This window comes from Bos javanicus, chromosome 13 (genome assembly GCF_032452875.1).
Source record: "Bos javanicus breed banteng chromosome 13, ARS-OSU_banteng_1.0, whole genome shotgun sequence".
Lineage (NCBI taxonomy): Eukaryota > Metazoa > Chordata > Mammalia > Artiodactyla > Bovidae > Bos > Bos javanicus.
In genome coordinates this window covers 31,037,690-31,052,203 of record NC_083880.1, presented here as the reverse complement: position 1 = coordinate 31,052,203, position 14,514 = coordinate 31,037,690, and the positions used below count along the sequence as shown (strand labels likewise).

At 37.4% G+C, this 14,514-nt stretch overlaps 1 protein-coding gene across 3 annotated transcripts in view; it reads right to left on the bottom strand.

Annotated features, from left to right (window-relative positions):
• PTER (phosphotriesterase related) overlaps positions 1–14,514 on the bottom strand; it is a 75,797-nt gene that overhangs the window by 17,886 nt on the left and 43,397 nt on the right. The gene's annotated exons all lie outside the window — the stretch shown is intronic.

The following is a 14,514-nucleotide window of genomic DNA, read 5'->3' as shown; positions in this document are numbered from 1 at the left end:
CATGACCACAGGAAAAACCATAATACATACAGAATATTGTGAAAGGATAATGAAAGAGGCAACTCATTTGAGTTGATTCTTGAAGAAAACTATTCAGATGTAGGTTGGTGGGGTTCAAGTGTCAGATGAAGAATGGATAATCCAGAAGAACACCTATTGAGAGGTAAAAGAGCTTGTTGTTTCTGGAAGATAAGGCTGAATTTATCAGCAGTAACGTGCATGAGGGGAGATGCATCCATCTATCCATCCATTCATCCATCTGATAAGAAATTGTTGATCATTTATTTACTATGATGTACAAGCTGGGAAAACAAAGACAAATAATATGGAATCCCGTCCTTCAAGAAGATCACTGTCCAATAGGAAAAATAGACATGAAAACAGATCATTGCTTTTCAGACCTTGCCGAGTCTAAGAAAGTACTCCTAGGATCTGGGATGACACAGAGGAGATACCAAACACTGCTTGGCTCATTCAAGAAAGGCTTGATAGAGAAAAACATCTCTGATGAGATGTATATTGAAGAAAGGCTCTGCCTAGTAGATCAGAGAATACTGTATTCACATCAGAGGGATGAGGTCATGTGAGAAGCATGTAGGAACACTCAGCACAGGTTACTCAAAATCGTGGTCAGTGTGGCTTTAGCCCAGCTTCTGCCTGTGCATCTAGAAAGGACGGGAGATGAGTTGGAAACATTGGTAGGGACCAAATAACCAGGATGTTTGGATTTTGTGCTGCAGGTGACATGGAACCTCTGAAGAGTTGTAAATCAGGATGGAGATACGTAAAGCAGATTTGTGTTTGGAAAGATCCAAATAGTAGCAACATGGAGGCTAGATTAGGGAGCAAAACTAACAGAGTGATTTCCTGTTTGGAGATAATTACAGTGGTTTAGGGGACAAATGAGGATCTGAGTTAAGTTAACAACAGAAGAATGGATAGGAGGGGCTGTATTTGGAGATCTTAGTGGGGTAGACAGTTATTATTTTGTGAGGGTGCAAAGGGCAGGGGAATTTAGGTTAGCATCTGGGCGAATCATGCTGTCATAGACCAGAACAGGGCAAGAAGGAAGAGTCAAGTGATGGGACTTGGTCCCCATCATGACAGAAGTGGAGAAAGAGAAACCAGGGCCTGCTGTGGGCAGTTCATTAGATGTTGGCATCATTAAATGTTACCAAGAGCATGGAAAGGGCAGGTTCTGAAACTCATAATGAACTGGTGAAATACAGATGCTGGGTATTAACACGAATGCAGAAATGAAGAAACCAAAGCTTGGGTCTCTTAACTGATCAGGAATCCAGGAATTCTAGCTCCTAGGCTAGCGCACTTTCCATTATATTGTGCAGTGACTTTTTTGGAATTCATCAGACATCCAACCTGTGACTTCCTGGGCCTGGACGGTAAGCATCATGTGTTGGTCTATTTTGAGACTTGAATTCAGAGCCTGACACATCCAGAAACACAGAATATATTCAGTGCTGAAACTTACGAACTTGACCAAGTAATTAAAATTTTCTTTAATTTAAATATACAGTAATAAGGGGATGCTTATAGACAACTGATTTATTTAAAACAATGTTGAATTTCAATGACTGGTTATTATAAAAATTGTTTACCACAAAAGAAACGCCCCCAAAATTCTGTCTCCCTCATCACTGAATTTCTTAATTTAAAACCAGTGAATATTTATGTAGATCATACCATGTGGGATTCTTTTCAATTTAATGAGAGTTCTTCAACAGCTACTTAAAAGAATTATTAAACTCACCTAGAACTATTGATTTAATAACTAAAATAATTTTTAAAATATTTATAATATAATGTCTAAAAGAAATTAATATATAAATTACTATAATCTGATAAATTCAATGTTACTATAATTCTAAAACATTAGTCACATATATTCCTATATTACTAGTGGCAGTTACAGCTGAATTACAAAATCTGAAAAATTCTTAATTGATGAATTTCAATTAATTTATTTTTAATGTCAAAAACAGAAACTGAATAGAATGGTGTAAGTTTTAAATGTAAGACTATTCCCTCAACAATGCCTAAACATTGTCTATAGCCAGAAAGTATAATTTATTACGTCAAGTAAATATTTACCAGGAACTTTGGTTTCACACAAACTCAAAACCATCAATTCACATGGTACATTCACATTAATATACTAGTTTATTCACATACATGTAGGTATTTTAAAGATTCTTTTGTCTTTCTTTAGAGGATTCTTTTTGTGATAAAGGATTACTTTTATGCTTCTCAACTGTAGAGAGTAACTGGGAATAAAAAGCAATAGGGAAATAATTTAGATTGCCATGTGTTTATTTTGCATATTCCCCATTATCTATATATTTGAACAAACATGATTCAGTTGTCTGCTTGGGTACATTATCCTACAGAGATGTTTAATGACGTCATAGGAGAGAATGACGTCACATTTTCAATATTATGACATAAGTCTAAGCTTAAGGAAAAGGAACAGATGGCTGCAAGAGAGAAAAACCCTTGTTTAAATTACACTAAAACCAGAAGTTGGCTCTGAATTGCAAAATGTAATTAAAACTTCATTTTAAAATGCATTTCACAGTTTATCCACCCTAGGAAGAGCTTTTTACCATATGAACTTTGCAGCTGCCACAGAGCACAAAAGAGGTTGCGTTTTTCATGTAAAGCGATACATAGTTCATGGAATGATGGTATTGAGGAGAGTGAAGATAAATCTCATAGACATGGCAATCCTATTTGTTAAAATGTCACATTTCTTGGGAATGGTGTCAGAGGCATGAAAAATGGCTTTAGAAGAAAAAATTACTTGTGGGAGGTTTTGGTGGCTATAATGTGTTGGAGAGAAGACAGGACCAGTGTCTTCATTTGCTGTTGACATTGGGCTGATTTGCCCAAGTGTCTGCGTTAAAGAGTGCAATTTGGGATAATTAACACATGCCAATTACCAGCATAAGTTAATTAATTGCATTTTATTCAGCACTTTTAGGTATACTATGTAGTTTTGCTCCATTTCAGGTTGCCCAATATTTGTCTGGATTTTCTATTTCTTGTTAAATAGCTCTTTTTACTTTACTTTTATTTTACTTCTCTTAAACAGTAAAAGGAAAACTATGACAAGCAATACTTGGGGAAATTTGTCTAACACTTTAAGGGTTAAAAAATAATTTTTCTTAACCCCTTTGACAGATGAGTAAAAGACTTGGAGGCTTCAGTGACTTGCTCAAGGTCACTCAGAAAGCAGGTGCTGTTGTCAGAGGTAGGATCAGACACTGTGTTCCCAGCACCCTCTCTTTCTCCATTGTCCCAGATGCATAGAACATGCACTGCATTCGTGAAGGGATAGCTGTGGCCAGTGTCACTACACAACATCACACTGAAATGTGCTCATGTTTTGTGTGTGTTTCTGTCTCACTGAGTACTCTCTACAAATCAATGTAGATTTCTTAAAAAATTTTATTGGGTATAGTTGATTTGACAATATTGTGTTAGTTTCTACTGTACAGCAAAGCGAATCAGTTATACACATAAAATATCCACTCTTTTTTAGATTCTTTTCCCATATAGGTCATTATATAGTATTCAGTAGTGTTCCCTGTACTATACACTAGGTTCTTTTTAGTTATCTATTTTATATATAGTTATATAGTAGTGTGTATATGTCAATCCCAACCTCCCAATTTATCCCTTCCCTCCTTTCACCCCTGATAACCATAAATTTGCTTTATATGTCTGTGACTCCACTTCCATTTTTGTAATAAGTTCATTTTTATCATTTCTTTAAGATTCCACATATAAGTGATATCATATGATATTTGTCTTTCTCTGAGACAGAGATGGTCTCTAGGTCCATCCATGTGGCTGCAAACAGCATTATTTTGTTCGTTTTTATGGCTTAGTAATATTCCATTGTAAATATATACCACATCTTCTTTATCCATTCCTCTGTCAGTGGGTATCTAGGTTGCTTTCATATCCTGGCTATTGTAAATAGTGTTGTAATGAACACTGGGATACATGTTATCTTTTTGAATTATGATTTTTTTTCATATATATGCCCAGAATTGGAATTTCTGAATCATATGGTAGCTTTATTTTTAGCTTTTAAGGAACCTCCATATTTTTCTCCATAATGGTTGTATCCATTTATATTCCCATCAACAGTGTAGGAGGTTTCCCTTTTCTCCACACCCTTTCCAGCATTTGTTGTTTGAAGAGATTTTTTTTCCTTTTCTTTTTTAATTGGAGGATAATTGCTTTACAATGTTGTGTTGGTTTCTGCTGTACAACAATGCAAATCAGCCATATATATATATACACACACACACACACACACACACATGCACTCCCTCTTGAGCCTTGCCTCCACCACCACCCCACCCGTCTAGGTTATTACAGAGCACCACGCTGAGCTCCCTGTGTTATATAGCAGGTTCCTACTAGCTAGCTATTTTACACATGATAGTGTATATACGGGGCTTCCCAGGTAGCTCAGCTGGTAAAGAATCTGCCTGCAATGCGGGAGACCTGGGTTCAATTCCTGGGTTGGGAAGATGCCCTGGAGAGGGGCATGGCAACCCACTCCAGTATTCTTGCCTGGAGAATTCCTATGGACAGAGGAGCCTGGTGGGCTGCAGTCCATGGGTTGAAAAGAGTCCAACATGACTGAGCGAATAAGCACAGCACAGTGTATATATGTAATGCTACTTTCTCAATTTGTCCTACCCTCTACTTTCTTAGTTGTCCTACCCCACTTGATGATAGCCTTTCTGATTGGTGTGAGGTGATACCTCATTGTAGTTTTGATTTGAGTTTCTCTAATAAGTAGTGATGCTGAACATCTTTTCATGTGCCTCTTAGCCATCCATGAGTCTTTTTGGAGAAGTATCTATTTAGATCTTCTGTCCATTTTTGATTGTTTCTTTTTTTTAATTGATCTGCATTAGCTGTTTGTATATTTTGGAAATTAATCCCTTGTTGTTTGATTCATTTGCAAATATTTTCTCCCATTCTGCAGGTTGCAATGTAGATTCTTATGTAAAATTTAACTGCAGAAAAAACTAAGTTTATACAGTAGCTATGATGACATGTTTAAAAGCACCTACTTTTTCTTATATTTTCCTATCGTCTGCAATACTGGTAACAGAAGAAATGTCAGAGGACATTAGGAAATGGGAAAGAAGCAGTGTCATTAGTAATTATTTGCTTTTAAAAATTCTCATGTGCTTCTCAGGCCCTTACTTTGTTCCTGATTAATTTCTTTTTTTGCTTGTTTTTGGTTTTTAAAAAATATTTATTTATTTGACTGCATCGGGTCTTAGTTTTGGCACATGGGATCTTTGTTGCATCTTTGGGATCTTTCATTGTGGTGCACGGGCTTAGTTGCCCTGCAGCATGTGGGATCTCAGTTCCCTGAAGAGAGATTGAACCTATGTCCCCTGCATTGCAAGGTGGATTCTTAACCACTGGAGAACCAGGAAAGTGCCTGCATTTCTCACTCAGTAGTTAGATCTGAGCCAATTTGACTAAATAAGTTGTCTTTACTATATATAATGTGTATAAAGTATACACTCTACAATGCATACTCATTTCTGTCCCCACATACATTTCATACATAATGCATGCATAAGCATAGTCCTAACAATAAACTATTAAGAAATATAGTACTGTATGCAGAGAATTCTAAATGTTATAAACCATTTCACGTGCAAAACATTCCGATTTTTTTAAAGTATTTCCATTCTATTTACATATATTAAAATATTTTGGTCAAGTTTAAGTTTGCTAAATTTCTGCCTGGAATTGTTTTTGAATGATTTCACTTTAATTCACTAGTATTCATAGGAATTAAAAGGATGCAGTTCCAAGGATCCCAAATGATTATTTTGGGATGGCTTTACAAAAACACCCTTAAGGTTGCTGCTGCTGCTGCTGCTGCTAATCGCTTCAGTCCTGGCCGACTCTATGCGACCCCGTAGACGGCAGCCCATTAGGCTCCCCTGTCGCTGGGATTCTCCAGGCAAGAACACTGGAGTGGGTTGCCATTTCCTTCTCCAATGCATGAAAGTGAAAAGTGAAAGTGAAGTCGCTCAGTCGGGTCCCACCCTTAAGGTTAAGCCACCATAATTAGAATAGAATACTCATGTTGAAGCCAGAAAGTGGGTCTTTCTCCTTGCTACATCCTAGTGTCTGATATATGGTATTTAGACACTTAACAAATATTTGGTGAATGAAAGAATAAATGAAATTATTCTTCACTCCATTCATCTAATTAAGAGCATAAAAAATGTATCAAAATTGCATCCTTTAAAGAGGTGGGCAAATTTGGCATGAATAATCAGGGCTAAAGAGAATAATATGTGTTGATAGTCCATCCCCTGTGCTCTGCCTTCTCTTTTAGAAACCCTCTGGTAAAATTCCTCTGCCTTCCATGGGGAGAAATTTTCAGAGAGATGTGCTGTGTTCCTGCACTTAATTATCACTGTGCCCCTAATCATACTCTAGGCCCTGGGTTTCCATCAAAGCCCTCTGTTTTGTTAAATACATAATTAAGCAGAAAAAGACTGAGGCACAGCACCTGTCTGTTGCCCTCCCAAGGGCTTGGAGTTTGATCAGTAAATAGCTAATGCCCAAATACCTTCCAACCATGTCTCTCTACCCCACCTTCGTTGGTAATGAAAGAATTTTGTTGTCATAAAAATACCTACAGCTACTCTATAGTCCACGGCAGAGAAAACTTCCTTGGAGGCAGGTGGCAACAAGACTCTCCCTGGGTTGTCTTCTTCCATCACATATATCCTGTATCAGACCAGGCCCAGAGGCAGGGCTCTGATGACGTGCCACCTGAAAATGTGGCTGGAGTTTTAACAGATAGTCAAGTTTTAGTAAGTGATTAAAAGGCACAAAGCCTTTGTGGATTAAAAACCCAGACAGCATCACGGAAGTGCTGGTGTTATTTTCTGACAAATGTTGACTTTGGGTGGCTGTAACTGTCAAGGGCACCCCCCTGTGATATTCCCTAGGGTTACACCCGCTGCATTCCTGGGCACTTCCACCGGCCGGCATTTCCTAAAGAGAACAGATGGTTAGGGGAGGGGACTAGACACAGAAGCAGATTTATCTTGTCAGGCTGTTGTCTCCAGGCAAATGACCTGAAGCAGGTCACAAATGGTCACGTGACAACAGTGTGGTTTAGAGTGTCCTAAGGCGATGGCCATTCATTAACCCTTCCCTCTCAGGGTCCCAACTGCTTCTCTGGGCTAGGCCTATCACAGTTTTGTTGTTGTTGTATGTGTACATGCACGTATTTTAAGATAAAATGCCTTATGTTTGAATGTGAGTGAAGAGTTACATATCTTCGAAAATATTTATTGCTTTAATAAATTAAAGGTGTCCAGGATTATGGACACCCTGAAGTATTTTATTTTTTATCATATATCATGTATTTACTTATATTTCCCTATCATTAAGTACTCTGACTCTGAAGTAATTGCATTTTGTATTCTCAAATGATAGAAATCCTACCTTTAAAGAGAAGAATGGACAGTTTTACAGGGATTGAAAGCCTGTTAAAAGCTAGAGAGCCCAGTGTCCTAAAAAAGGGTCACAGGACAGAGCCAGCATCTTAACTTGCTACCAGCAATCACAACAGCCCGTGGGTTCAGAACCTTCTCCTTTATGCCCCCAAATTTCTGTTGTTGTTTTCCTGGAAGGCTTGTTTTCAGGATTCTCTTCTTTTTGTGTGTGTTGTCTGCGCGTTTTGTTACATGAGATACATGTTCTTTTGTGATGTGTCCCCATTATAGAAGCTGAAGTCCTTGCCCTTTCAATACAGATCAGACTGTGTGTGCAGCAGTGGACCTCAGAGAGTCTGTGAAAAGATGACCTAGTCCAACGTTAGCCTGGCAACTGTCTTGCTGTGAACACTCACATCAAAAAGCTAACGTTGCCCGCCTCTGCCCCCCTGACTTTTTTCTTCTGTTACTTTGGTTTGTTTTTCCCAGTGAACTCCTTTTTGTGAGGCCATTTCCCCTAATTTGCCTGTGCTCTGAAATATTCATACTTATAGGCACAGTACTGTTTTTTTAGACACTGGAACCCTGAATCATCCCTGTATGGGTACAGAATGGGTGGCTGTTCTAGGATTGGTCTCAGGATTTTCTAGGGTGCTCTGAGTTTGGCTGATGTCAGGTCAAGCTCCACCTTCCATCTCAGGCCATTTTTAAAAGAGGCAATGAAATGGCAGTCAATGAAACTGAGATAGTGTAGCTTTATTGCTCAAAAGAAAATACATATACAAGTGTGTGTACACGTATATGTGTACCTATACATGTTGATTTTATGAGCAAAAAATAAACAGATATATATACAGACATATATATGTATGCATATATATATTTATATTTTTTATTAAAATATTTTTAAAGACTCCATTTTATTTTATTTTATTATTTTTTAAACCTTTTGGCTGCATGGCATGTAGGGTCTTAGTTCCCTGATCAGGGGTATAGTTTGACTATCTGAACAGAGAAGTCCTACTGTTTTAGAAGTTAAGGTTTATCTCACAATTTCCAGTGAAAGGTTACGTTCTATTAAGGCCAAGCATCATTTTCTAGGGCTTCCCTGATGGCTCAGTGGTAAAGAATCCGTATGCCAATGCAGGAGATGTGAGTTGAATTTCTGGCTTGGAGAAGGAAAAGGCAACCCACTCTTCTTACCTGGGCAGTCCCATGGACAGAAGAACCTGGTGGGCTATAGCCTCCATGGCATTGCAAAGAGTCGGGCATGACTGAGCAACTGAGCAGGCATCATTTTCTAACTTGCTTACATGTCTAGCTATAAACAGATAGATTCTTTAAGAAAGCTGGAGCCAGTTTAAGCAGTAGGGCAGGCTGAACATTCACAGGAAAACTTCCAAGCAGAGTACATATAAAATAATGAATAAAATGAAAAGGGACAAAAGATCATATTTTAAAATGCCTGTCTAAGCTGGTAGGAAAGCAAAGGACTTGCTCGGGGTGGCGGGGGTGGGTGGTGGTGGTGCAGAAACAAAAGAGAGAGCAGAGAAATGAGGTGTAGGGGTGACCCAGAGCTGCCGTTTTCCCACGTGCTTTTTTTTATTGCAGTGTAACTGATGTTTAATATTATGTAACTTTCTAGTGTACAACATAGTGATTCACAACTTTTAAAGCTTGTATTCCATTTATTAGTTATAAAATATTGACTATATTCCCTGTGTTGTATAGAATATCATTGTGGCTTATTTATTTTATACATAGTAGTTTATACCTTTTAATCCCCTTCTGCTACCTTGTCCCTCTCCCTATCCTCTCCCCACTGGTAACCACTAGTTTGTTTTCTTTATCTGTGAGCTTATTTCTTTTTTGTTATATTCATTGGTTTGTTGTATTTTTTTAGATTCCACACATAAGTGATATCATATAGTGTTTGTCTTTCTCTAGTAGTACACTATCTATCCATGTAGTTGCAAATGGCAAAATTTCATTCCTTTTTATGGCTGAGTAGTATTCCATTCGGAGAAGGCGATGGCACCCCACTTCAGTACTCTTGCCTGGAAAATCCCATGGATGGCGGAGCCTGGTAGGCTGCAGTCCATGGGGTCGCTAAGAGTCGGACACGACTGAGTGACTTCCCTTTCACTTTTCACTTTCATGCATTGGAGAAGGAAATGGCAACCCACTCCAGTGTTCTTGCCTGGAGAATCCCAGGGACGGGGGAGCCTGGTGGGCTTCCGTCTCTGGGGTTGCACAGAGTTGGACATGACTGAAGCGACTTAGCAGCAGCAGTATTCCATTATATATAATGGAGTACTGTATATCACTTCTTTATCCAGTCATCAGTTGACAGGCACTGAGGTTACTTCCATGTCTTGGCAATTGCAGATGATGCTACTGTGAGCATTGCGGGGGCACATATCTTTTCGAATCATTGTTTTTGGCTTTGGGGCTTTATATCCAGGAGTGAAGGTTCTGGGTCACATACTCCTATCTTTAGTTTTCTGAGAAACCACCATACTGTTTTCCATGGGACTGCACCAACTTACACTCCCACCAACACTATACAAAGGTTTCCTTATCTCCACATCCTTGCCAACATTTGTAATTTGTGTTCTTTTTTATGATGGCCATTCTGACAGGTGTGAGATGATATCTCACTGTGGTTTAATTTGCCTGATGACTAATGATATTGAGCATCTTTTCATGTACCTGTTCATCATCTCTATGTCTTCTTTGGAGAAATATATATTCAGATCTTCTGCCCATTTTTTAATCAGATTGCTGTTTTCTGTTACCTGGAGGGTTTTAAAGGGTGAAGTGAGAAAGTGCTGGGGATGAACAGAGATCAATCAGAGATATAGCTTCCACCAGTACATAAAGGGAGTACTCCTTTCACTCCCCCCAAAAACACCCATGTGGGTGGACTCAGTAAAAACCTGGCCCACAGAAGGAGTTTTTAGAGATTTTATTTCTTCCTCAGTCTTGTCTTCTGGTGGAATGGAGGTAGTCAGGAAAAGAGTCTTCCATGAGAATCAATAACCACAAACCTGTACTTACTGAATTTAGGGGCCAAAATTCATAGCATCTGTGTGGTTCTAAAACCCTCAAACATCTAAGCTGTCACAAAAAGACAAATACAGTTCAATTCTACATATATGAGATACCTGCAGTAGTCACATTCATAGAGACAGTAGAATGGTGGTTGCCATGGACTGGGGGTAGGGAGCATCGAGGGGAGAGGGGATATTGTTGTTTCATGGGCATAGAGTTTCGGTTGTGCAAGATGAAGAGAGTTCTAGATATTAGTTGCCAAACAATATGAATGTACCAAAAACAACCAAACTTGACACTTCAAAATGGTTGAGGTGGTAAATTTTATGTTATATGTATTTTCAGTTCAGTTCAGTTACTCAGTCCTGTCTGACTGTTTGCAACCCCATGGACTGCAGCATGCCAGGCCTCCCTGTCCATTGCCAACTTCCAGAGTTTACTCAAACTCATGTCCATTGAGTTGGTGATGCCATCCAACCATCTCATCCTCTGCCGTCCCCTTCTCCTCCTGCCTTCAATCTTTCCCAGCATCAGGGTCTTTTCTAATGAGTCAGTTTTTCACATCAGGTGGCCAAAGTACTGGAGTTTCAGCTTCAGCATCAGTCCTTCCAATGAATATTCAGGACTGGTCTCCTTTAGGACGGACTGGTTGGATCTCCTTTGCAGTCCAAGGAACTCTCAAGAGTCTTTTCCAACACCACACTTCAAAAGCATCAATTCTTCAGCAGTATGTATTTTACCACAGTAAAAACTGGTTTATAATTTTTAAAAATTTAGTTTAAAGTAGTCTCAAGTTAGTAATGCCCCCTAACTCCCTATAAGAAACAAACAAGACAAAACAAAAAAAATAGGAAAATACCCTCCAACCTAGAACTCATAATAATTTCCAAACAATCTAAGATCACAGTAATATTTTACAAGGAAATAATGAATGAGGGCCAGAAGAACCAACGAACTATAAAGTCAGAGTAAAAAGACAGTGGAAATTAGGTTTATTAACTACAAAGTTAAGATTGTATTTTTGATAATTTTTAAAAGATGAAGCTGAAAATATGATGAAGGAAAAATAAATGATCAAAATTAACCAAAGAGAACTTAAAAGTAACCAAATGAAACTTATCGAAGAAAAAATCTATAGTTCTTAATATTATAAACCAAACGGATGGACTAAGCTGCAGATTGATTCCACTGGAGAGAGAAGTAGTAAATAGGAAGATGAGACTGAAGAAATTACAGCTCAAAGACACAAATGAATAACGAAGTACAGGTATTAAGATCCTACATGTATCAACTTATATATAATAAGGAAATAGGAAGCAATATTTGAAGAGACAATGGCTGAAGTTTTTCAGAAACAATGGAAAATACCTTCCTACCCAGGAATTCCAAGCAACAAAATAAAAAAGAAATTCACACCGAGATAGCTCATAGGGTAAAATACAGAACAGGTGACAAAGATGGTACAAGTAATCTGAAAAACGGACAGATAACTTAAAAGGAAACACAATTACTTAAAGCTGATATAACAGCAATAATACATGTCAGTTGAAAATGGAATACCTTTAAAGGACTTAGGGAGAATAACTTTTAAATAGAATTATCCATTCTAATCCATTATTATAAATTATCTATTATATTAAATTATTCCTTATGAACGAAGGAATAAAGTCATTTTCAGACACATGAAACCTAAGTATTTATTACCAAAACAGACCCTCAGTAAAGGAAGATCAAATGATGTACCTCAGGAAATAAGTAGTATTTTAAGGATAAAGATCTGACATGTGAGGAAAAAATGGTAAGCAAAGGAAAAAAGCAAAAACATTAATCTAAATATACACTGACCATGTTTTTAATAACAAAATAATATCTAATCACTGGGTTTTAAAAAATCAAGTAGACCCCATGTCCTGAAAAATTTAGCATATAACTTAGATTATATCTGAGGCTGAAGGATTTTAAAGTCCTTGTATTACTAGGAAGGAAGGAAGGAAGGTAAAAATATTTACTGTATTCGAAACTTTTAAAATTATATGCATTAAATATACAGGTTGAGTTTTCTACTGTAACCACTAATAGAATATAAATAGTATACATACCTTCCAAAGAAGGGGAAAAATAGAATATGGAGATGAAAATGAAACAATAAAAATAAATCAAGAAATTTTAACAGTAACTATGACAAAAAAATCAGTGGACATAGTGAATGTAAAAAATTGGGTTTACCATATAAAAAGAATATGGCTGGGTAAAACTCCAAACACAGCCATATGCTTTTTATATAACACACATAAACTATAAAGACAAACATGTAAAGATTGGTATAGGCACATCAACATCAGGTAAAACAGCTTTTAAAACCCCCTCCCCAGTATTCACATTACAATGTAGAGCAGCTCAATATATGTTGATATATTTCATTTCACCAGGAAAAATAATAATTTGTATGCATGTGATAACATAGCTTCACAATATATGATGCAAAAATTGAAATACGTACAATCAGAAACTAAAAATCCACCATGATGGATTTTAACATACTTCTCATGGTAACCAATAGATTGAGAAATCAAAAAGTCAGTAGAAATATAGAATATTTGAACACCACCATTAACAACTGTAGTCTAATGGATATATAGAGAGCGTTTATATGGTAACAGCAAAACACAATGTTTTCAAAAACCTAATAAATATTTTTAAATTTTAAAAATATATATTATTTATACACTTTTGCATGTCTGATATATTTCACACTGTTTAAAAAGAATTAAAAATCATCTTATTGACTAAAGGTGCTACATATATTCCATATCATACAAAATATGATAAAAAATACATTATTTTAAATTCAAATGAAGCTACCCAAGACCTCAGAGCAAATGGTAGAGGCAAAAGTTAAAAGAAGTTGTCTCTGGGTCCAAAGATTCTATTCTTCACACTGTGATGTACTACCTCAGTGACCATTATCGAGAAGCATCCTTGTATTTTATCAGTACAACCAGAAGATTCCTGAAGATTGCCAAGTATTGATCTGGATACCATCTGCCAGAACAACTGCCTTTACCTCCATGTCCCTCAGTTTTCCCATTAACACTCGCTTCTCTGTTCTGCCACAACTGTAACATGTTTAATATTTTTTCTGCACAAGATTTTACAGTGTTTTTATCAAGATGAAGCATTTTGCCAATACATTCCATAGGAACATTAATTTATTAAATAGCAGACTGTCAGGTCTCATGATCAGGATTTATCAGTCTGCTAACATGACTTTATTCCACTTTGCAAGATAGAAGCAATTGTAATGTATTATTATTCTCATTGGTACTATGTTAATTCCTTCATCAATTCAGTGCAAGGACCAGTGTCTAGCCTTTGCAACATTGTTGGACGTTTTCATTCTGATGACTGTAGCTACTGTCTGTTTATATAGTCAGTTATTTTACTGACCCTACACATCTAATATAATATGAGGAGGCTGAGTGGTGGACCTCAAAAAGACATGTCCATGTTTCAACTCTCTGAATCTTTGAAAGTGACCCTCTTTGGAAAGAGGGTCTTTACAGATGTAATTAAGTTGACGATTTTGAGATGAGGTCATTCTGGATGATCTGGGTGGGCATTAAATCTAATGACGGGAGTCCTCATAAGAAACAAAAGAGGAGACACAGATGGGCTTGAGGAGACCATCTGAAGACAGAGCAGAAATTGAATTTAGGCGGCTACCAGCCAAAGAAAGCCTGGAACCACCAGACGGTGAAAACAGCAAAGAAGGCTCCTCCTTGTAGGTCCTTGGAGGAAGCACAGCCTTGCCAACACCTTAATTTCAGACTTCTGGCCTCCAGAGCTGTCAGAGAATACATTTCTACTGCTTGAAGCCTCCCAGTTTCTTATAATTTGTTATAGAACGATAGGAAACTAAGATATAATACCACCAAAC